General features: G+C 49.4%; 1 protein-coding gene across 1 annotated transcript in view; it reads right to left on the reverse strand.

Annotated features, from left to right (window-relative positions):
- LARGE1 (LARGE xylosyl- and glucuronyltransferase 1) overlaps nt 1–24,140 on the reverse strand; it is a 538,109-nt gene extending 513,969 nt beyond the window's left edge. Inside the window, exon 1 of the mRNA XM_042993134.1 lies at nt 23,749–24,140. The gene's annotated coding sequence lies outside the window, so the exon portion shown is untranslated. The remainder of the gene's footprint in view (nt 1–23,748) is intronic.
- Between the last annotated feature and the right edge of the window lie 481 nt (nt 24,141–24,621).

A 24,621-nucleotide genomic window follows, 5' to 3' on the forward strand; every position in this document is an offset into this window, starting at 1 on the left:
CTACAAGGCCAAGGCTATAAACATAGAGTCTGTCTCTAAATGGGGGAGACAGGAGAAGAGGGGGTGCCTGGGTGGCTCAGTTGGTTAAGCCTCTGACTTTTGATTTCAGCTCAGGTCATGATCGCATGGTTGGGAGAATGAGCCCCACGTCAGGCTCGGGGGCTTGGGGCTGGGCATGGAGCCAGCTTAAGATTCTCTGCCCACCACTTCCTCTGTCCCTCCCACTTCTCTGCCCCTCCCACTCCTCAGCCCACCATTTCCTCTGCCCCTCCCCTGCTCATGCTCCTGTGCATGCATGCTCTCTCAATCAACCAAAGGGGAAGGGGGAGTATGGTGGTATTTGGGACCATGCCCCTACCCTTAGCCTCTGTCCACTGGACCTCCTACCCAACTTCCTGCCACGTGGAGGAAGGTTCTTCCAGTGTTCTGAATCTTGACTGCATGTGCTAACCTCCTAGGGAGTTTGGGGTTCCCAGCGTCCAAAGTGCATCCCAAACCAGTTGAATCAAAACTTCCAGAAGTGGGGCCCAGGCATCAGTAGATGTGAAAGCTCCCCAGATGATTCTAGTAGACAGCCAGGGCTGAGAACCACTTGGGACCCCTCATTCTGCCTACTCCAAATGAAATCTCCATTCCTGAGCACCTGGTGGTCTCCCTCCCTATTTTGGCTTGAAGGCTCAGCTGTGCCCTCTACCCCACATTGTCCCACTGTGGTCCACCAGGAAGAAATTATCAGAAACCTCCAGGTGGCCTGTGTGCAGCAACTCTATTTTCCAAGCAAAACTGGGACACAGGACCTGGCAGGAACACCCCTGTGCTCTTCCGAGGCAGTGAGCCCAGACAAGTTAGAGAACAGTTTTGGAGTTCTAATCCTGGTTTGGACACACACGCACTCCGTGTGACCTTGGACGGGAAAATAAACCCCACTGCATCTCAGTGTGCTCCTGTGTAAATCAGGCATCATGATAGCCACCTCACCGGGGCTGATGGGAAGACACGAGGGGAATCATTAATCAAGGGTCTGACATACAGCAGGTGCTCAAAAGACGGCAGCAGCTCTTATTAATTTACTGCAAGGGAACCAGTCCAAAAAGAGCGTAGATCCCAAAACAGACTATCTGGGACAGTTTCATGGTTTACGGGGAAAACAAATGGGGCAGAAGATTTGAAACCAGAGCCACCCTAGAAAATCTGATTACCTGCATTTTGTATAGTGAGCACTGTAACTAGGAGGCAAGACAGGTTAAGCCACTGGCAGTGAGCAAGCAGGTGAGGGATAGAGGTGGTACCCCGAGTCTCTCTCTGGCAACGTCCACCAGTACACCAGAAACTACTCTTCTCTTTCCAACAGGGGACGGGACACTCCCCTCAAAGCACAAACCGAAGGAGAGTAGGCAGGAACCGGAAGGACAAAGCGGCTCTAACATGGCATGTAACTGAACGTAAACAGAAAACAGAGAAGCTGCACACTGCCGGTGAAACAAAAGGGAAGATGGAGGTCTGAAGTGACAAGGGTGGATGGAAAACGAGAATGGAATAAATCCACACGGGTCTCCTCTGAGGTTCCGTATTAGTTATCTACTGCTGTGTAACAAATCACCACCAAGCTAGTGGCTTCAAACAGCACACATTTATTATCTCACGGTTTCTGCAGCTCGGGAGTCTGGCTGTGGTTTGTAGCTGGGTCCTCTGCTTAGAGACATGCAGGGCTGCAGCCAAGGGGTCCCGGGTGGCATCCTCATGTGGACGCTCTGGGGGAGAACCCACTCACAAGCTCACTCGAGTCCTTGCACTGTAGCACTGAGGGCCTCGCCTCCCTGCTGGCTGCAGGCTGGCGGTCACCCACGGCTCCTGGCCACGTACGTGGGCGTCCCCAGCATGCCGACTTCATCAAGCCAAAAAGGACAGCCTCTACCACGAGTCAGCCAGAATCACAGAAGCAGCATCCCATCACCCCTGCTACGTTCCATTGGTCAGAGCAAGACACCAGTTCACTCACACCCCATGTGCAAGGGATCACACAAGAGCATGACCATCTGCCAGTGGGGCCACAGACAACCACGTTTTATCCCCATTGTGGTAAAATACACATAACAAGGGGCGCCTGGGTGGTTCAGGTGGTTAAGTGTCTGACTCTTGGTTTTGGTTCAGGTCATGATCTCGTGGCTTCGTGGGTTCAAGCCCCACATTGGGCTCTGTGCTGGCGGTGCGGAGTCTGCTTGGGATTCTCTTTCTCTCTCTCTCTCTCTCTCCCCTTCCCCACTCACACTGTCTCTGTCAAAATAAATAAGCTTAAAAAAAATAAATAACAAAACTGAAAACTGCAACCCTTTCCAAGCGCACCATTCAGTGAAATTAGATCCATTCACACAGTTAGGCGACCACGACCTCCATCCATCTCTAGAGCCTTTTCATCTCCCTAAACTGAAACCCTGCAACCTCAGTCAATCAGTCAATGAGCCAATCGACGGGGAGAGGAAAGTGTGACTGTGTTTGGGACCTTTGCCTCTGCCTACTGGACCTCCTATCTGACCTCCCGCCACACAGAAGCCCTCCAGGTGTTAGCCCTCCATGCTAACTACCTGTTCTCCTCTCTCCCCAGGCCCCATCAGCCCCCACTCCTTCAGTCTCTATGAATGGGACTCCCCCCAGCACCTCACATGGGTGGAATCATAGACACCCAGGAGCAACATAACACTGTCAGCACCTCTTCTCTCTCAATGATGCCGTCACCCTGCTAGAATGTGCAAGTGAAAAGTGGATGTGGCACCCCACCTACAGGGGTCGGGATGCTGACCACTCCCCATACCCACCCACCCTTTGTGTACTCTTGACTTTTGCTGATCATTCTGCATTTTGAAGGAGTCTTTTTCTGTTTTGAGTTTCCTGTAAGCAGACACTTGCTCTCTCTTGGTATTCAGAAAAGCTCACGGTCAAAGACAGTCTCTCCCGGCACCGCCTAGAGGCCAAGCGTGGACGCCACACAGCAGAGCGCCTTCCCCACTGACCAGACCTGATGACACAACACCAGGAAAGGTCCTCCAAGAGAGGAAACTCGGGATTAGAAAAGACTTGGAGTCTTCCCCCCCCCGCCCCCCCGCTTAGGCATTTCCCCCTATCGTATGCTTTGCGAATTCTCTGACCAAACCTTAGCAGGTTAGGGGCAGTGTTGCAGGAAAGAGGAGGCCAGTCCTTTGAGGCGCTCCCTTCCCCAAAAAGCCAGGAGGAAGCTGAAAGGAAACCTCAGGGAGACTCACTCTCAGCGAATGAATGAGACACACCTTTCTCTGCGCAGCAGCTGGTCACTTGGGGCAGAGCACCTGGAGCCTTTAAGTCGAGCCTGCTCTTTTGGAAATCCTCCTGCCCCCCCCCCCCCCACGGCTCTGCTTTTATTACTGCTTACCCCAAAAGCTGCAAGTGGTCAACTCTCATGGGTGGTTCATGCAAACAAAGTCCCACGGATGTGTTATTACAGGCAGCATGAGGGGTTCCTTCCTACTGTCCCCAAAGTAGCCCAAGAGAGGGAGATGGGCCACGTCTGCTGGGCCACTGAGGGGCCTGGCTCCATGGCAGGAGTTGGGCCGGGTCGTGTGACGGGAATACACAAGGGCGGCAAAGGAGTCCTTACCTCACTCCATCCCATCTCCGCCAGTGAAGGTGAAATCGGAGAGTGAATGACAATGAGGCCGCCCAACTCCAGACAAGCCAAAAATGTGGCGGTTTATTACAGAGTCTAAGTGACTGCAAACAGGCCATTATCAAATCTCTTCTGTGACAAAGCTCCGTGTTGAAGGGGACAAATAAAAACAAGTACATTAAGCACAATAAATCACAGGGGCCTGTCGTGGAGACCCATTATCCCTGGGGGATTAAGGGACTGTTCTCCTCCCTGCCTTCCAGCCATCCGATCCCGGGTTTCTCATCATTGTTTTAATATTGCAGCCATTACTCTCCCAGCCACGAAGAGCCTGCTGTTTCTCTGTAGTTCTGGGTGGCAAGGGCATAATTTGTTTTTGATTTGCTTGGGAGGGTAGCTGTTTTATATTCATCTTTAAAAGATACGTTCAATAATCGTAGCAATGAGACCCCGCTTAAAAAATGAGACCCAGCCCTGCCATTCCTTCCAGCATCAATGTGGCCACCTCTGCAGCAGCCCACAGGGTACCCAACCATCACCAGGAGGGCCAGACCATTTCTCTGGAGTGGTGGGGGGCAGGGGGGTGGGGGGGAGGGACCAGCCCAATAACAGCCTGGGCCATGTAGCCTGGGCTAGAGGGAGTCAACCAGAGGCCAGAAGTCAGGGGGCCTGGATTTCACCACTGAAGTTGCTGTGACCTTAGACAGGTCCTTTGACCTCCCGGGCTGAAGTGTATCCATTGCCAAATCATCCAGTTTGTCCACATGTCTGTCTCTCTGGAGCCCAAAGAGTCTGCATCTCTATAGGATGCAGAGGGAGAGTGAAGAACTTTAAGCCAGATAACAGTACTTGTATTTATCTCCTCCTCTCTCTCAACAAAATCATTACAAAGCATCAATCCTAAGATAAAACCAACCCACTATGCAACTGTCGGAGACTCTCTCCACTGGTTCCTTCTCCCATCCACGTGGAAACCTTCCCTCCCGCCCCTCATTCCCCGAGAAGGTGTTGTCCAGGGACAGGTCATCGTAGATCCTGTAAGGGAATCCTCTCCCAATTTTATCCAGCAGAAAGTGGATGGGAGGTCTGTAAGGCTAAACCTGCTGGGCCAGCTCCCCACAGCAGGGCCAATTTACGCCCTTCCCCATCAGAAGGCAACAAGGCAACAAAGGCTCTCCACTCTTCTGCAAGATGGCTGGTGATTCCTGCACACAGCGTGGGGACATCAACGGTCCTTTCAGGCATTCCCGTTTCAATTACCACATCTAAATCTCTACATGAAAAGAACACTTCTTGCAATGTAATGCTTCCAAGGGCGGCACTACGCAAGGCAGCCATATAACAAAATTGATCCCAGGGCTTCATTGGCCATCCGAGAGGCATTGACATAAAACCCGCCCGACAGTGCCCAACTCTCAAAATACTCTATAAAGGACTCAAATTCAGAAAAGGCAAGAAAAAAAAAAGTTACAAGCTCTCTCGTGTTAGAAACGAAGCTGGGTTTTACGGATCATCAAAGCCCGCTGAGCAGCCTCTTGGGAGTGCAATAGAGGATTCCCTCTAACCAAGCGATGCCTCTGGCTTTGCAAAATTTGGTGTAACAACCCAATAAATACCAAGTAGAGTTAGATATATGGTAGCCTTCAGCCTTCAGTGCACGTGGCAAGTGTCAAAGGAAGTAGCTTTGCATGCAAATGGGACAGAGAGCAGGGAGACAACACATCCCAGACAAAATGAACTGCAATGAACCACAGGCCATTGGGAATGAGAGCTCCATGCAAGCAGGGCCTCACGTGTTGTCCTCACCCCAGTGCCCAACACAGTGCCTGGGACATAGCAGATGATGCGTGTTCACTGAATGAAGGAAGGAAGGAAGGAAACGCAGCATCGTTTGACCTGAAGCCCCTGGAAACACTGATCCAGCTGATGGGGACCATGTTAAGACCTTCTTAACAAAGAAGTGAGATCTCTGCCGAGTTTGTGCCATCTCCAAGCAAACATCAAGATGTACGAGTATTCAGACAGCAAAACATACTAAGCTCTTTGTAAAAGGAAGTTGAAGACTCCAAATCCTTCCCATGTCAGGGTGAGGCCTTTGAGGGTTGTTTTTGCTTTGTTTTGTAGCTTTTTTTTTTTTTCATACCACTGCAAGTTACTAACAGAAAGCAAAAGAGAAACACTCTCCGAAAACATCCTTAGCCTCTGCCCCAGTGAACCTCTTTTGAATATCAAAATACATCTCATGAAAACAAACCAATAAAGCTACCACGCAGTCCCATGCCCTCTATGAAAGATTCAAGAGTTGGACAGATATCTCAGGGTTTACATCCAAACTGTACCGCGGGGCGGCAGTGAGTGGCCAGCGAGTCGGGACGAGGCAGGAGACACAGCAGTCTCAGACTCTGTGGGGGCACAGCTTCATCCTCGGGGCGACATACCCATTGCAAGTCCACAGACAACTTGCCCACAGCCCCGGTCAAACATTCACAGTCCCCAAAGGACCTTTACTTGCAAAATCACAGAGAACATGGCATGCGCCAGATCCGAACGCTCACTAGGTACCAGAAACCAGGAAGAAGACACATCTGACATCCCATAGGGCATCCAGCCGTCACTCAGGGAATATGTTTTCTAGAGTGCTCTCGGACGTGACTGTGTTTGATCCCTACGCTGAAGATGGGAACAGATAATGGACCCTGTGAAAAGGAAAAATGAAGCTCGGGGAGCAATGGGCTGACTTGTGTCCTCCCCCCCACAAAAGGTATGTTGAAGTCCTAACCTCCAGGACTTCAGAATGTGACTACATTCAGTAACAGGGTCTTTACAGAAGATTCCAGTTTAAATGAGGTCATTAGGATGAGTCCTAATTGAAAATGACCGGTGTCCGTACAAAACGGGAAATTTGGACACGGAGCTGTGCACAGAGGGCAGACAGTGTGCAGACACACAGTGAGCCTGTAGCCATGTGACCAGAGTGATAACAGCCAAGGATCCAGGCAAACCCTAGAAGCTAGAAGGGACGAGGAAGGGCTCTCCCCTAGGGCTGTCAGAGAGAGCATGGCCCTGCCGACACCCTGAGATGGCCTCCGGAACTGTGTAACTTGTTTTAGACCACCCAAGCCCAGTTCCGGTACTTTGTTACAGCAGCCACAGGAATCCCATACAGAGAAGGCAAGTGCCTTGCCCAAGGCTGAGCTAGTGAAAAACAATAAACCATGTTCTGCCCAAACTTCCACCTCCTGAGTCCTAGTCTCCCAGGAACAGTGACCCGCTTTCAATGAAGACAATCTCTAAATCGCTTACCGCAACCCACACTGGCATATGAAGGGGTGTTATTCTGTGGACGGATTTTTCAAAACTTCATCCTCTCTCCGGGCAACATACGTACCCTTCAACCACGTCCTGCAGCAGAGGGCTTTCCTAAGCAGTAAGTACTGAACTTTCTGGACTGTAGGTAAGCACAGTTTGGGTGGGACATCTGGGGGTTTTGACATGAAAAGACTACAATTTGACAGGCAGCTGCTCACCCCCCCATCTTTTCAGCTGTGATGCTCCATCAACGGACCAGATGTTAGTAGTCTCAGTTGTTCCTGGTCTCAGTAACAACCACTCAGCAAAGGAGAATAGCTGACAGGTTTGTCACCTGCCGACTTTAGAGATGAGCCCGGAGTGTGAATGGAAAGTGATTTCGGCCCTTTTAGGGACTTGGGTCAAGGTGACTCATAAAACCCCTCACTTGCAAACTCTGTTCCCTAAGACACAAAATACAGGATGATGAGATTTCTCCTTCACACACACCAGCCCGGGCACAAGGGGGGCCCAACAGAGCTCAAGGTCAAATAATGCACCTGCTCCAAGGGAAAGAGTAAAGGAAACGGGCTTTGGCCACCAGCTGTTGAGCTAATGCAAGAATCCTGCCTCAACGCAGCCTCTTACCCAGCTCTGCAAAAAGTCCTAAAACTCGTTCCACAACCCAAGTTCACCCTCAGGGAATTTCAGGGAAACTGTTACCTGAACAACACTGGCAGCTGAGCTTAAGGAGGTGAAAGGTCCAGGTCCCACCACGGGATCCCAAGCATTTTTGGCAAACCTACAATCAGTTCTCACCTGCCTTCTCTCTAGTCCTATTAAGGGGACAAGTTACCCAAATCACAGAGTCAAGCTTACCACCCTGTAATGGGTTGTCTGCATTTCATTCGCGAATCTGTTACCAATTTGTGTTTAAACAAGGTATGTGCATTAGTATTATTTTTCAAAATATAACCCATTCACAGAGTTGAAAGACAGGATGGTGTTATGGGCTGAACTGTGTCTCCCCTCCCCACCTCTCCCACCAAATCCATAGGCTCAGGTCTTAACCTCCAGGACCCCAGAATGTGACTGCTTTTGGAGGCCATCTCTTTAAAAGAGATGATTTCCCTAATCCAGTTTGACTGGTATCCTTATAAGAGGAGATGGATACAAATCATACTAAGAGGGGCCATGTGGGGGGGGGGGGGGGGAGGGGTGGACGGCCACAGACAACCCAAGAGAAAAACCTCCAAAACAACAAGCCTGCTGAGACCTTGATCTTGGACTTTTAGCCTCTAGAACTGTGGGGAAATAAGTGTTGTGTCAGCCCCCCAGTCTGCGGTCCTCTGTGACGGCAGCCCAAGCAAACTGACACCCATGAAATTCCACATTTTTTAATTTCTTTTCTTTAATCACATAACTCAAGGTCTTTAAAATAAAAAATCACAGAATACACTATGTCAGGGATTTTTTTTTTTTTTTTGGCATTTCTTTCGAAGTCTTGAAACTACCAAAGCAGGGAACAGAAGGTATCACTAATGTCACTGTGTCATTGGGCACATGGGTATCCTAACATTGAAAGTGTTGGCTGGTGGGGTGGGGGGGGGGGGGGGGGGGGGGTGTAAGGGAAGCTTATCCAGGAGAATAAAAGGGTTTTAGAGACTTGTGGTTGGTTTGATATGACTTCAAGATCTCCAGGCTCATCTTCCCACTGGGCATTTGGGGGTTTCTGCTTGGCCAGCTTCTCTTGGCAACCCCTCCCCACTCTCTGAGCAATTCAACCAGGACTGGTCACTTTCCCCCCAACTAGCCCCAGGGCTTCATCTCAGCCCTCCTAACAGATCACGACCAAGACTCCCACCACGTCTACTGGGGAAGAGACACCCTCCCTCAGCTGTGATGACGAGGTGAGTACGATGTAAGCCTGAGGACCAACCATCCTGCCTTCCCATGAGGACACTCTACCTGAGAACAGAGCCAACAGATAAGAAAGCAGAGCCAAGAGACAGAGTAATGACTTCTTGAGGGCTGGATCCAGCACTTCCTGATGCTGCTCTCTATTTTTCAGTTACTTAGGCAGATAAAGTCCTTTTTTTTTTTTTTTTGCCTAACACCAGTATGAACGGGGTTCCCACCATTTATGCATGAAATAGTCCTCACCGAGCCACTAAGGCATTCTGGTATACATGATCACATGTCTTGCTCCCTACATAAAAGTTTCATCAAAATTCAAAGTGTGTTTACATTTGACTAAAACCCCACGTAATGTCAAGTGTGCTTAACTAGGAGTGCAATGTATGAGCTTTAGGAGACACTGATGTCTCTGAAATTCAAAGAAAGAAAAAAAAAAATAGGTGCATCAGAGTCTGTAGCAGAAACCCAACTTAGGAGCTGTCCCCTCCAAACTTCAGTATCTGAGGCAGGGGAAGGACAGTACAATGATCAGGCTATTTTTTGAATTCTGAAAGTTGAAAAACTTGCAACACCCTGCCTATTTTTAGGCTGACATCTGAAGTTCTTCATCATAAACTAATTTCTAAGGACAGAATTCCCAGCATATCATATAAACAGTAACACTTTAAAATAAAACCTTAAAAAAAATAAAAAAATAAATAAATAAATAAATAAATAAATAAAGTAAAACCTTCACATCACATCTTTAAACAGAATCTAACCATCTGAGCCCCATCACTCATTTTTAAAAATTCAAGAGCAAGTTATTTTTTTGGAGATTGGAAACATTTACATCCTTCCTCAGCATGACAAAGGGGCCCAGATGTCCTGCTTGAACACCAAGTTTAAACAGGTGAGAGACTGAGTCTGCAAAGGGGTGCCATATGGCAGTGGCTGCATTCACAGAAGGTTCCTGCCCGCCAGTTTCAAACAGTTCCTCTGTTTGGTGCCTCTTGAAGGGTTCTCTACTCAAGAGCAGTGCACCAGAGGGAGATTCGTGTTGGGTAAGAGATGTCCCTTGAAAAACGGGCGAAGACTTGGGGTACCTGGGTGGCTCAGCTGGTTAAGCATCCAACTTCGGCTCAGGTCATGATCTCGCGATTTGTGGGCTCAAGCCCCATGTCGGACTCTCTGCTGACAGCTCAGAGCCTAGAGACCGCTTTGGATTCTGTGTCTCCCTCTCTCTCTGCTCTCCCCCACTATCGCTTTGTCTGTCTGTCTGTCGGTCTGTCTCTGTCTCTCAAAAATAAACATTAAAAAAAAAAAAAATCACGGGGGAAGACTGGGAAAATGAAAAGACAGTCCATGGACCTGGGAGCAGTGGTCTCCGTGCAATAAATTTCAGGGGACAGTTCACATGTGAGTTTGAAAATCTGAAAACTGATTCCCTTAAAGCCATCCACATCTGCATACTCCATGGAAAGGCTTCACATGTCCCCAGGGGTGTGTATATCCCAGTGTCAAGACCGCTGGGCTGGAGGATTACGGGACAGAGATTAAGAGGAAATGCTCTACAGACAGAACTGGGGTCCAGTCTCTGGCTTTACACTTAGGCCAATGACCACATCTCTGCACCTCAGTTTCCCCACCTGCAAAATAAAATGGCATAGCTCAGAGGGTTGTAGTTAGCATCAAAAGGTGTCGTGCATGCAAAGTGTATCTCGTAAACAGGTAAGAGGCCCTCAGCGGATGGTCTACGACTATTACCACTGCAACTGTTACCATTATTACGGTTACTGTTATTTTAAATACTGAGAAACACAACTTGCTAAGGAAGAGTCCTCTCCTGTAGCATTCACTGACTCTCACCTCCTTTGCCAGTCAGGGTGCCAACTTCCCAATATGAGAGAGGAGCATGGCGGGACAGAAAGCTTCAGAAAAACAGTCTCAGGTGATGAGTGGGCTAGTGTTTGCCGTTACCTTCGGGGCCTCTGCAAGCTTTCTGAGATCTCTGGACAGAGCTGAAAAGACAAAGCCTGTGGCCCCCTCCTCTGCCCCAAGAGCCATTGGTTTCCTTCTTTTACCAAGCACGACCACCATAAGTAGTGAGGGAGAGGGGAGAAACGGTGGGGAAGCTCTAAATAAAAACACAATTATAACAGCTAATACTTATGGCGTGCTTTCTGTGTATGGCTCTGTCCTAAGCATTACAGACACATTAACAGATTTAATGAGCTCAAAAATGCCGTTTCAACAGGAGCTAGGGATAAATCCAAGCAGAAGAAAAAGGGAAATGTCAATAAGTAAGAGCCAGAGAAAGCATCCCTTGGTGTGTATGAAGTCAGACTACTATTGGAAAAGTAGCAGGGCCTTGTGAACCATGAAACCAACTCCCGTGCCAAGTGCAAGTTTACAAAGTGTTGCCAGTGCCCAGATCACATACACCCTCCGATAAAGCCCAGGGTTCATCTATCACTCCTCCCTGATTCGCTAAGCAAACCTACTCACGCGGCACCAATGCCGGGCTTACAAGGGCAGTGTGATAAAAACCCAAACGGACTTCACAAATACTAGAGGCGATCCTAAAAATTCCGACATAAACACGCCGGTTACCTGAAGCAGAGTCTTTGGGCGCTGGGGCTGGGCTTCTGTGCAAGTCTATCCATCCTCCTCAGCCACTGCCCATCACTGCCTGGTAATCTCTCAATCTACTCCAAGTGCCACTCTGCAACTGGTTCTCTAAAGAACGTGCGACGGCATTAAGCCTAGTAAACAACGGAAACCACGGTCAAAGACTCCATCAGCACCTAGGGACCAGCAGCATCACCAGAAAGAATCAAACACTCGAGGGCAAGGTCCGCTACGGCTTGAAGGAAAGAGCTGACCTTCTCCATCAGGGTTTAAAAAAGCCTAGGAGGAGAAGAAAGAAGAGGCTGAAGATCAGAGACAATGGAGGAAAGCAGAGAAATGCAACGCTGGGGCAGCAGACACAAGAGGGTGTGGTGAGGGTGATGGCAACATAGTTACACGGAGCAAGACAAGAGGAAGCAGCAGGGATACAGAGGTTCTTTAAGCGAAACTTCAACATTCAGCCTGGGGGTTTGTGTAAGAGGCACTTCTCACTTCTCTGTCTGGAGAGGTGGCAAGGGCCCCCTCCCCACCTCCACCCCACATTAGCCATGCTGGTCCCTGGCAAGGGTGCATGCCCTCTTTAGACCGGGGGTACCTTGAGAAGGTGATACACACGCACACCCCATGTGCCCCTACAGCACACTGAACACTCAAGGTTCTGCAGGAAAGGGCTGAATTAGGCCTGGACACGCAAATTCGATGAAATCCAACATAACAATCACTGTTACCACGTACGGAGCGTACAGCACGGTCCAGGCATCCGGGGAAACACTGAAGAGCCCTCAGCCCTAAGATGCCCTCTTTACTGAAAGGCTCCCACACTCACGGCAAGGCGGCCAGCTTGAAGAGCTAGGAATACAGCGTAGAAAACGCAGAGGCAGAGTCCAGCCCCAGACACACATGCAGTTTAGCACCCAGAACCAGGAAAAACTTGCAGGAAAGGCTGCCTGTCCTGGGTTGTGAAGGAAAAACAGAGGTGTCAGAGGCAGACAGAGGGAAAGAACTCATCAGAGAGAAGGAGAAAGACATGCACGGCTTGGCAGGTTTAGGGGGAAATAGCCAGTAAGGGAAAAAAAGATAATGAGTGGGGATGCATGAAGGTGGGGGAAGGCGGATGTGGCCGCAGAGAAAGGCAGGGGCCAGTTCATAACAAGCTTTGTGTGTCCTGATAAGAAAGCTGGATGCTTTCCAGTGGCCAATAGCGAGCCGGTGAGGGTAAACACACAGAACATTCTAGAAAAGCCCTCACTCCTTAAAGATTAAAAATAAAGCCTGTCTTATCTAGAAGGAATCGGGCTAGTCGATGTGAAAAACTCTGTCATCCAGAATGGCTGACTCTGCAATTCTGAAAGGTGGGGACTGTAATCTCCCAGCAAGGCTCTGCTCAGGCGGAGAAACACCACCAGTCACGGGACACACAGCACAGCTTCGCTTGTAAGGTGGATCGGGAGCCGGACGTCTGAGCCCCAGTCATTCTGCTCTCAGCTCTCTGCTGCCACTGCTTTAGGGACCCCTCATGAGGAAAAGAAGAATTTTCTCCATTCCATCCCTTACTATCATCCAGGGCTAGGAAAAACGTTGCTCTCTACCGCGGGGCTCACGTGAACAAAACCCCAGTAAAAGAGGCTCTGGAGGGTGCGTTTTGACCCAAGCCCCATCCCCTTGCCCAGCAGAGCCAAGGGAGAAAGCACTATTTTAAGAACACCGATAGGGGCGCCTGGGTGGCTCAGTCGGTTAAGCGACCTCAGCTCAGGTCACCATCTGGCAGTCCGTGAGTTCGAGCCCCGCATCGGGCTCTGGGCTGATGGCTCAGGGCCTGGAGCCTGCTTCCGATTCTGTGTCTCCCTCTCTCTCTGCCCTTCCCCCGTTCATGCTCTGTCTCTCTCTGTCTCAAAAAAAAAAAAAAAAACGTTAAAAAAAAAAAAAAAGAACACCGCTAGTGTCACAAGTAAACTTTCCAGGAGGCAACGTAAACCATCTGACTTCTGCACCAATGACTGGGATCAGAGAAAAGTTCAGAAACTCCTCTGGGCTACTATCCCTACTGTACCAGTTCTGGCCCAGCGGTCTTCAGAACTTCACGTGTGAACCAGGGCAAAAGCCTGTTCAACGGCCTCCCAGTTTCCATGTCTCCCCACTCCAATCTGACCCCAATACTGTTGGGCTCATCTTCTTAAAACAGAGCTTTTTTTTTTTTTTAATTTTTTTTAGAGTTTATTTATTTTCGAGAGACAGACAGAGTGTGAGTGGGGGAAGGGCAGAGAGAGAGAGGGAGACACAGAATCCGAAGCAGGCTCCAGGCTCCGAGCTGTCAGCACGGAGCCCGATGCGGGGCTCGAACTCATGGACCGCGAGATCATGACCTGAGCCGAAGTCGGATGCCCAACCGACTGAGCCACCCAGGCGCCCCTAAAACACAGCCTTTAATACACCATCCTTCTGATCAAGATCACCCTGCCTTCCAAAAGCCCACAGCCCCAACCTTGCTTGCCAAGTTCACCTCCAACTCCTGGCTAAAAGAAACCCAAGAAATCCTGTAACCCAGAAATACTTACTTGTCCACCTAACGTGGGTCCCTTGACCTCCCTATAATTCTTCTGTTCAGATTTTAACTATCCTGAGTCCAAAGACCCAACTCAAATCCTACCTCCACTGAGTTTGAGCAGCTAAAGTAAACTCCCACCTCCTATTTCCCATCCGGCTCCAATAATCTACAACCATTAACTGCACTGCCACATGGTTTCTATTCTTGCTCTGAACCGTTGATTTGAATCTTCTCTTGTTATTTAACTTACCACACATTCTTTAATTTTTTTTAATGTTTATTAATTTTTGAGAGACAGAGAGACAGAGCACGAGGGTCAAGGGGATGGGTAGTGGCAGGAGGAGAGAGAGGGAGACGGGGAATCTGAAGCAGGCTCCAGGCTCTGAGCTGTCAGCACAGAGCCCGATGCGGGGCTCTAACTCCCAGACCGCAAGATCATGACCTGGGCTGAGGTCAACACTCCACTGACTGAGCCATGCAGGTGCCTCACCACACATTCTTTAAATCTCTCCAAGTATCTTTCTTGAGGGCAAGGACAGAGGGCTTTCAATTTAATTTCATAAATGATTGATTACTTTAGGATTCCTAAGTGCTAGGAGGGCAGCAAGACATACCCATAGGAACACAGATAGGCTAACCCGGCCACAGTGAGGAAATAAGAAAAGGGTAGAGACACTGACAAGATGCCATGCAGAAGACCATATGAGAACATGCCACAGTCTCCCAGGTCTGGGGCAATGCCTCTCCCACTCTGTTCTTCTGTCTCCTAGTCACTAAGAGCCAGACTGAATACTCTCTTCTTCGACCCCCCAAGCACAACACTGCCAACACACGGTGCCCACTGCCCTTCATGCATGCCCTTGTTAGCATATACCTCCCTCGCCAAGGCTCCCGGGTGATGGCGGGTGATCTCACCCCCGTGTTGCAGATGTCAAGCTGAGGCCTGTATATCATGGGAGTTTATACTGAACATTGGCTGAAGAGTGTTGGCTTAGTGGATGTGGAATGAATGAAGGAAATGCCTTCAAAGACACACAGAGTGCACGGGGCCTCTAGGCAGGAGAGATTCTGACCAAAGGAGGGAGGACGGAAGAGTCTGATCCAGCAAAGGGAGCAGCAGTAACTAACAGGCCCAAGCAAGAAAACAAGAGGCGTTTCTGGGCAACAGCCAATAGGCTAGGACTGGAGAAGACCTACAGGGTCCTAGGGCACACAGCGAGTGTAGACGGGCGGGGAAGCCAGGCAAGGTCAGTACTGAGGCAGCAGACCGAGTCTCAACAGCTCAGGGTCGAGTCCCAGCCCCAGGCTTCATGGCTGTGTGACCTGCACAAGCCTCAGCTTCCACGCCCAGGAGCTGGGGAGAGCAAGAGTGCCGTGCCCACCACCAAGGGTGCGGGAAGCCAAAGCGACACAAAATGACCCACTGGAAGAGTGCCTGCCACAAAGGAGGCACTCGGGGAACGAACTTTTGGGTGTGGAACAAGCTGACATAGAGCAATGACAGGAAGGGAAGGGGGCTAGGGACAGACACCCAGAAGTCACGGGTGTGAAAAGGCAGAGCCACAGGCTACACGGGGTGGTCAGGAAGCTGGGTGCTGGTCCTACCTCCCCTCCGGATAATCCTCCTTACCTCCGGCCTTAGTAACCACAGCTGTGAAACAAAGGTGTTGGTCTGGGGGGCTCAAGGTCTCCTCCAGCCCTGGTGGCATCTCCACACCGCAGCTCTGCCCCCGAAGCAGAGAACTTCCCCGACGTGGAAGAGCCCACGTGCCAGTGATCCATGTAAACAGCGAAAAGAGACCAGACAAGATGGCAGTAGAGAGGTCTCCCTACAGGGAGAGAGCAGGCTCCAGCCTTCCTAAGCTTTTCCAAACCCCCCCCTCCTCCCCCTCCTAAGAGGGAGCCACCCCCACCCGGCTCCACTCGGGTCACTTCATAATCACCCTCACCAGTGCTGGGAACAGCATCAGCAACAATCCCGCTTTTCCAGGCATCTTCCAGGCCACCTGGCGTGTACATTTGACAGGCTTTAGGGCACGCCCATGCGTCTGGTGCCAGAAAAAAGTCAAAATCCTCACAAATTCAGAGCAAAGGAAATCCGCCACACATTTTGGTACTGTACTTCCCTTGCCTTGTTACAAAGCCATCAGTGTTTGAACCACAACAATGACCCCTAAGAGAATTCATTTTGCTGACCTGAAATGTCCTTCACATTTTTAAAATAACATCTTCCTGGAGAGGCCTCGAGTCTGTGTGTCTGCTGGTGTTTACTCACTCTCCCTCCCCCATCACCCCCACCCCAGCACCGAAAACACGACCATTTGTTCATTCATCAAACAAACCGTTCTGGGAGAACACACTACTTACCTGGTGCAGACCTACTAAGCACCAGGCACCAAGCGTGCAGGCAAGGAAAAGCCCCATCCTGCTCCGTCACTCGGCCTGTGCCTCCCTTGGCTCCTGAAGCAACCAGGAAATGCCATTCCCAGATGAGAGCTGACATCAGTCAAGGAGGCTGGTACACACACAGGCTGGCATATTCAAGATCTATGCAACCATTCTGGAAACAAAGCAGGGGAGGGGGTGTTTCCCAGTAGCCACAGAAATGTTAACCTTACTCAATAATAAGTATGTGGTCCAACGTATCCAAGGCAATCCCTAGCCACAGAACAACACTGGAGAGCCCATGACTCCCTGCTGAATTTAAATTAAAAAAAAAAGGAGGAAGAAAGAAATCCCCACATGCCCATGTGCTGCTGTAAATCCCCCTAAATTCTACTGCTTCTGTGGAAAGATCAGCAACTGGCCTTTCTTCCCGACTGGCCTTGGCACTTTGAAAAAGAGCTGTGCAAAGAGCAAACCTCTCCCAGCAGGTCAGGGCTCCGTCTCCATCTTTGCCTGCTGCCTGTCCAAGGCGCAGCCCCATAAGGTGACAAGAGAGGCCAAAATTACCGGTGACACGGGACTTTCCATTCTGGCCCCAGCCTACAACTCCAGGTTGCCCCCAAATTACCTCTGGAGCCGTAAGTGCTTCACATTTTATTTCATTCCTAGAACAAATTCTTTTCTGGGAACTTTCATGAGAGATAAAGGAACAAAAAAACAAAACTAAACTAAAAGCCCTAGACATTTCAGATGCGGCAAAGGACAAGCTAGTAGGCAAGCATGATTCTGAACATCTCCTACATTTATCTCCTCTCCTGTAGACTGAGAACAAAATTCATTCCATGTCTCCGCAATTAGGAAAACTCACAATCCTGGAAACTCTTACCTAATTTCCTCTTTAAACCGCTTCTGTTTTTGATATATTCTCAGAGGTAGAAGCTCAGTGGGGGCAGTGAAGGGACTCAGGCAGGTGGGTAGTTAGGACTGCCATCTCCAGGAAGACAAGCAGTTAAACAAGTAAATCTGCCCCAAGTAACTAGGTAAGTGAGGAAACACTAGGTGCTAGTTAGTGGTTATGAAAGTTAATATAACTACTGTACTTCTCAGTAAAACAGATCCTTATTAGGATCCTTGGCAGGTGAACATAGGGAGTTATTTGTTAAAACATTTGAGAAGTTTATAGTATAAAAAAAACCTTGGTTTTATGGAACAGAGGTTCCCAAAAGCATCCATCATGATTGTCGTAATCAAATAATTTGAAATACAATAAACGATCTAGCCCTTAAAAAGAGCCTTTTATAAATCCCTTTTGTACAATAAAAATCTGTTGTGCCCCAATTACTTATCTTAATGTGTTCACCTTTAAAATCAGATTTCAGGGGCACCTGGGTGGTTCAGTCGGTTAAGCGTCCGGCTTCCACTAAGGTCTTGATCTCATGGTTTGAAGGTTCGAGCCCTGCATCAGGCTCTGTGCTGACAGCTCAGAGCCTGAAGCCTGCTTCAAATTCTGTGTCTCCCCCTCTCTCTCTGCCCCTCCCCTTCTCGCACTCTGTGTGTATCTCTCCCTCTCTCAAAAATAAATAAACTTCAAATAAATAAAATTAAATAAAATCAGATTTCACAAGGCAAATTCTCCTAAAATAGGGCATTCCTATAGTTAGCTTCTAAACTGAAATAATAATGGAAAAAAAAAAAACCCAAAAACCTTATATTTACACTGTACTCACTTTGAATCTCCTCTTTCCAGTAAGCACTACCCTCTACACCCAGGAGATCAATGTCTGGCGGGGGAAGAGCTTTCTTTCTAGAACACAAATTTGGAAGCATAAAATTAACTTGGTTTTTATTTTTCCTGACTTGTTCATCTACCCAAGTGCTTTTCTGCATCTGTTTTTCTTCCAAACATCCCTCCCCCCACACTTGCCCCACAGCTTGACTGCAAGGTAACCCGCCCCCGCCCCAGCCATATGAAAGGGTTCCCCTTTCCACATTAGAGTCCAGGCTTTGCAAAATCCCTAAGGGTCAACTCAGCTTTTATCTACTTAAGGTGGAAACAATCAAAATTTTCAGCATTGCTTTTTATCACGAGGTACTTAATTCTCAAGTCATTCTCAAAGAATAGGTAACATCAAAATCAACTGGCTTCCATATTACATAATAAGTTAGCAGGCAAGTCTAGCTGCTTATGTGTGAATGGCCCAATACATCAGAGAGAGATCAGAGAATCTACAAGCAACACAGCGAAGACTTTGTGATTCTTTTATTCAGTGTTCCATCCTTGTGGTGTTTTATATTTCCAGGTAAAGTGCACCTTTGAACTGGCCAGGCCTCTTCCCATTTCAGAGTCAGAAATCTTAAGAAGTCCGAACTTTGCCACTAACTTAGGTAATCCCATTCCCTTTCTGGGCTCTAAATTCCTAGTAGCAAGATAAAGAACTCATGTATAGAGAGACAAGGCCTGAAGCCCAGAGAGGTCAAGAAGTATTGTAATGTCACACAGCAAGTCAGCAACAGATGATGCAAGGCTAGACCCAGATTTTCCGATTTTACTTAAACCACCCTGCCTCTCACTCAACACAGGTAAAGAGGATACAAGCAAACGCACACAGAAGCTTCTTTTACCTCCACTGTCTGGCTCCTATTTCTGAAAACACTAAATATATTTTGCACTGGGGCTCACTGCTGCCACTGTGATTTTCCTTCCTCCCTAACATCCTCCAGCAGCTATACTGTGGTTTTTCTTCACTATACAGTTTCCTCATGCCACAACACACACACACACACACACACACACACACACACACACAAGTACATTTGCACACATGCACACACACACACTCATCCTCATTATTACATTCTTCTTTTTCCAACAGCAAAGAAAGTTCAGGCCACAACTGAGATGATTCAAATACAAGAACCTTGTTCAAGTGCTAAACACGGCCATAACTCTACCCAGAAGCAAATCTGACAAAATGGAATTTGTTGTCATAGAGAAGGATTTTTTTCCCCCATACTATATCATTTGTCAAGCAACATTGTCATTTCTCCCACTGCTGCATAATCACATAATGAAAGCCCCAGATGGAATTCTTGTACACAAGAGGGCGGACTTATGGTTGATAAGGGACCCTTTCTTTATTTGCATTGCTAATAGTTTTTTTAAAGAACAGGCAAAGTGCTATATGTAGAAGGATAAAGGACAAAAAAAAGAGTTCCTGTTTCTGTTTTTATTAACAATGTGGCATAATCAACTAGTACTCGAGGATCTTATCCAGAAACCTTTCTCCTTGCCATTTGAACACAAGGAGCATGAAGCTAGTCCCCAGCATGGAATTCTATTAAATTCTCTCCCTTCTAACACCAAGGCTTTCCCGTCTCCCAGAAATTTTCCAGCCACATCAAGTAATGGCCGTGCTCCATATACAGTACATCTTTTAAAGTTCCCATGCTGTTCTTTCCGACTGGGGCTCTCTTCCTTTCTCCTCTTCTGGCAAAGTCAAGCTCATCCTTTGCAGAAACCTATACAACGGCACTTGGCTTGTAGTAATGGTTCGATGTCTGCGTCCCTGAACTAAACATGAAACCTCTGTAGCCTCCACACAGAGCATGGCTGCCACATAAGAGATGTTCAATTATTGTTTGTGGAGTTAAAAAGAGAAACATTTTCTAAAATACATTTCAGGGGCACCTTGGTGGCTCAGTGGGTTAAGCGTCCGACTTTGGCTCAGGTCGTGATCTCACGGCTGGTGAGTTCGAGCCCCACATCTGGCTCTGTGCTGACAGCTCAGAGCCTGGAGCCTGTTTCAGATTCTGTCTTCACCTCTCTCTGCCCCTCCCCTTCTTGCTTGTGTCCGCACTCTCTTTTTTTCTCTCTCAAGTATAAACATTTAAAAATATATAAAATAAAATAAAACAAAATATATTGCATTATGCTATAACTTTACCAGCTGCTTCCTACTGGGCTCCAAACATCAATGTGCTCAAAGAGGAACTCAGCACCCGAGTACCTCTCAATGTCAAATGCTCTAGAGTAGAGCAGCAAAGCCTCAACAACACTAGTGGATCCTGTGAGGTGGGCTATATTGCTAAAGTGTGTCAATGGCTGGGTGCCCAGAGCTCCCAGTGCCCTGGGACTCACACCCCTGACCTTGCATGCTCCCTATTCTCTGAGAACTCTGGCTGCAAAGATGCCTTCACATTATTCACAGACCCTAAGTAAGGCCAGTATTCTGCATCAACTTCTTACTCTCCCTCTGCCACCTGGTGTCCCTAAAATTCAGAAGACTTCGCACACACTGTAGGTCCACAGTATATATCTTTTGCAGGACGAGTTTTCACTAGTTGATGCTCAATGGCAAATTTAACAGTGTTCTCCTGCTCCAATCTCCTACCCCCTGGCTATACGGTGCCTATGAGAATCAATCTATAAAGCTTTAATAACAGAAATAAAGCTTTATGCTGACCATTTTCCTTAGACCACAACAATAGCTCCCTTCAAACTACCTAAATATGCACTACGCATATGGGTAAAAGATCACAAATGTGGTCTGCCAGACCCCAGGGTTCAGGAAAGTGTAATAACTCATACAGGTTCACAGGTTCCAGACACTAAGTCTAATTCCATATGCTGAGTTGGGGCTTTTAGAATCCATTGAGACCTAAATCTTGGTGACATTTGCCTTTTTTGGTGCCAGTGTTCTGAAATGGGTAATCTCTTCTTGGACTCTGCTTCTCACCTTTTTCTGTCTGTTCACCTCTGGAAGTCAGCTTTGATAAGGTTTGGCCACTGTGCGTAAGGTAAGCCTGGGCAATGGGGCTTTGTTCTTCAGTGAAATAGAATTATCTTGCAATTCTGCTGCAAGAAACCTAGACACTAATGACTTAATGCTGTTAAAAGTGCAGAGAGCATCTGAGATGAAACCACACTGTCAAATGTTCTATGTGTATAAATACAAGGTGTGTACTTTTAAGGGATGACAAGTGAGAAATTTTAAGTTTGAGGGAGTTGATGCTGGACTCCACTCAGAAGACTGCGGGTGTTTGGTGTAGCCCAAAACCAAAAAGGGGATTACAACCTCTCAGGGAACACAAAGTCAGCATGGTCTGACGCCCAAAGGATGGAATCTGCAAGAGATTCTGTCTGCCCGAAATGTATAGCCCCTGTAAACTTAGAGACTGCAACTGAGTTTTTTTCAGTCTTCCATAGTACTTTGCAGTTAACCGGTTCTGAGTTGCCTAAATGACACTTTAGATGTGATCAGGCCCATCATTTAAGCATTTGGAATACACTCATTCATGCAAGCATACATCAGGTACCAAAAAGTCAAGTTCCTGAGCCCTAAAGATACACCATAGCCTTTTGTAACATGGGTCCTTATGTTTTCTTCATTGGTGGTAGAATAGAAAACTAGTCCCCTAGTGTCCTGCCACTGTAGATGGCTGAAAAATGGAGATACTCCTGCAATCAGCATCCACAGTAAACCACAGCTCAGGAACCCAAGAACCTAAGGAAACCTTCATATCATCCCAATGAGATGGAGGTCCTCTGGGACCTATGAGGAGCCGGGAAAACTTTTCATTTCATTTCCAAGGCCCTTCTAGTTCTGCTTCCAAAGTCAATGCGATCTGCGTTATCTTACAGCCAAAAGTTAACCCACCAGCTAGCACATTTCACTACCTGAAGGAAAAGGGCCCACTCCAGAGTGATCCCATCTTCTCCCTGAAAGATGAAGGGAAAGATGATCCCTTCTCTCTATCCTGTTAGGGGAATTTGTTTCCTTTCCTCACCACCCTTGAAAACCCACTAACATGTAGATCTTCAGTACTTTTGCCTCTCTGTTCCAATTCATTTTCTTCCTGGTATGGAAGTAACAGGGCCTGGCTCGATAAACGTGTGTTCTCTTCAAACAATTTTCACTGAAGGAAAACACTCTTCAAATATAAAGGTTCACTAAAATGTGTGAAACCTTAAAGCCAGGTTTTGTTTTGTTTTGTTTTGATCCCCAGTGAGGACTCATGCCCGCGAGCAATTCATTCATGTCACCCATTTGTGAGAGATGAGAAAAGAAAACACCACTTATTCCTTTCCTTATTTAGAACCTTCCCCAGTCTTAAGTCTACCAAAGCTGATTCCTGGGGAGGGAAGACAGGAGAGGTGAGAAAAATTAGCCTGAGGTGACTGCCTCCACGGAGTGAATAAGCACTCTGGGTTTCCACCTGTGTCTGAGAGGGACCGATCTGCCTTTAGGGGAGGTGACTTTAGGGGAGGTGATGGACCCACTAGCAGCCCCACCTCATCCCCCAAGAAGGAAGCAGGAGCCTGAGTGCTCTCTAGGGCAACTTACATAAGACCCTGTAAAACTTCCTGTGACATTCACGGAAAATGTAAGCTGCTATTTTGCTCCCTCAGGAGATCATTTTAATGGACTGAGTGACAAAATTCACGGATTCGGGATTCAACAGAAACCTGCTCAACCGAGGTACATCAGCTCAGGGACGGAAAAAATCCATCCCCATTAAACAGGGTCACCGGGGGGATGGAGTCAATGTAGGAGAGACAATCTGTTCCTTCCTAAGTGACCCATTTAAAATCAGATTGTTCCAGGGAAATCTCATAGGCTTAATAAATTTCAAACAGGCAAGGACAGGCTTATAGGACTGAGGTTCCTTAAAAGGAAAACTTTGAAGAAAGTAATACAGCAATAAACAAAATAAGGAAGCACAAACCTTGGAGTCAGCCACTCTAGCCTTCAGCAACAGAGATATTCACGAGAATACCTGGATCGCTATATACTGATCACTCCCCACGAGCAGGTTTGTGGAAACAGGACTGGCACTCTGGTTAGGTTTCCTCTCTACAGATGTCCCCGCCACCCAACCACTCTGTCCTATAGAGGGACTGGAAAGCTGTGGCGGCTCACCCTAAATCGCCACGACTCTCTACAACAAGGAGCAAAGAAAAGTTCTTCACAGCATCACACCAGGAAAGGCAGGTGAGGATCGCCGAAGAGGGGCAGCTAAAAACACAGCAGGTTCCCCAAAGCACAGGTGCCCAAAGCTAACAAGCTGCGGGGGGCTTGGGGGGGGGGGGCGCGGGCACACTACCTCCCGGTGCTGAACAGGAAACTCCTCCTTGCTTGCTCCCCGTTAAGCAGCCTATGTGCCTAGGAGCAAGACAGTCCCGGAGAAGGGTCCTGGGGACATCAGAGACTTGGGGACTTGTACTTCCAGCTTGTCCAGGGTTCCTGGCCCAGACAGCTGAGGGTGTGCTCTCACAGGGGGTACCAGCTACAGGTTCGGAGAACTTGTCCGGCGCCGCTCACCAGGGCGTCCCCGGGGCGGCTCTCAAGCACCCCCGGGCTCTTACCTTGGCCGTGACTGCCGCCAAACACAGGGGGACCGCGGAAGAGCTGGGTGGCGCGGCGGCGCCGCCGCCGCCTACAAGGCGCAGAGGGTCCGGGTCGGGGTCCCAGCAGGCGCTGCCCTAGCTCAAGCGGCGGTGCCAAGCGCAGACTTCGGGGCGGCCCCCGGCTCCAAAAGCTGCGGGGAGGGTCCGGGCCGCCCAGGCTGGGCACAGTCCCTTCTTCCTCTCCCTCCGGCGCCGCTGCCTGGAGCTGCTCCCCGCCCTAGGGACTCTTCAGAGCCGGGGGCGCCCCGCACGGGCAGGGGCCTGCGTCCGCCTCGGGCCGGGTCTGGGAAGGTGGCGCTGGGGAGAGACGCGGGGCGGCCGCCGGGGCCGGCTCCACCTCCCGCGCTCCCCGCGGCTTCGCCCCCTCAGGGCAGGGCCTGCCCGCTCCCGGCCCCGCGAGGCGAGCGCGGCCGCGCCCCCAGCTTCGGGCGCCCGGGCTCCGCGAGGCGGCGGGGCAGCGGCAGTCTGGCCGGGCCGGACGCCGAGCGCGGCGGCACGGAGGCTGCAGCCGGCCGCGGCGCCCCCTCCCCCCGGGCCTGCGCCGCCCGCCCGCCCGCGGCTCCGCGGTTAGGAGGCGCTGGAGAGGGCCTCGCCCCGGCCTGGGGCGCGGGGCCGGGGGCGCGGGGCCGGGGGAGGCGCCCCGGGAAGGTCACCGGAGCGGAGGCGCTGCGCAGCGCGGTGGGTGCGGGGAGCCGGGGCGGGCGGCCCCGCTGCCGCCGGGAGCGCTCGCCGGCCTCGGCCGCCGCCGCCGCCGCCGCCTTCGAGACGCGCCGGCTTCCCCGAGCGCCGGGCGCTCGGAGCTGGGCTGCCGCTGCAGCCGCCGCCGGCAGC

The sequence above is a fragment of the Panthera tigris genome, chromosome B4 (genome assembly GCF_018350195.1).
Source record: "Panthera tigris isolate Pti1 chromosome B4, P.tigris_Pti1_mat1.1, whole genome shotgun sequence".
NCBI classification, from domain to species: domain Eukaryota; kingdom Metazoa; phylum Chordata; class Mammalia; order Carnivora; family Felidae; genus Panthera; species Panthera tigris.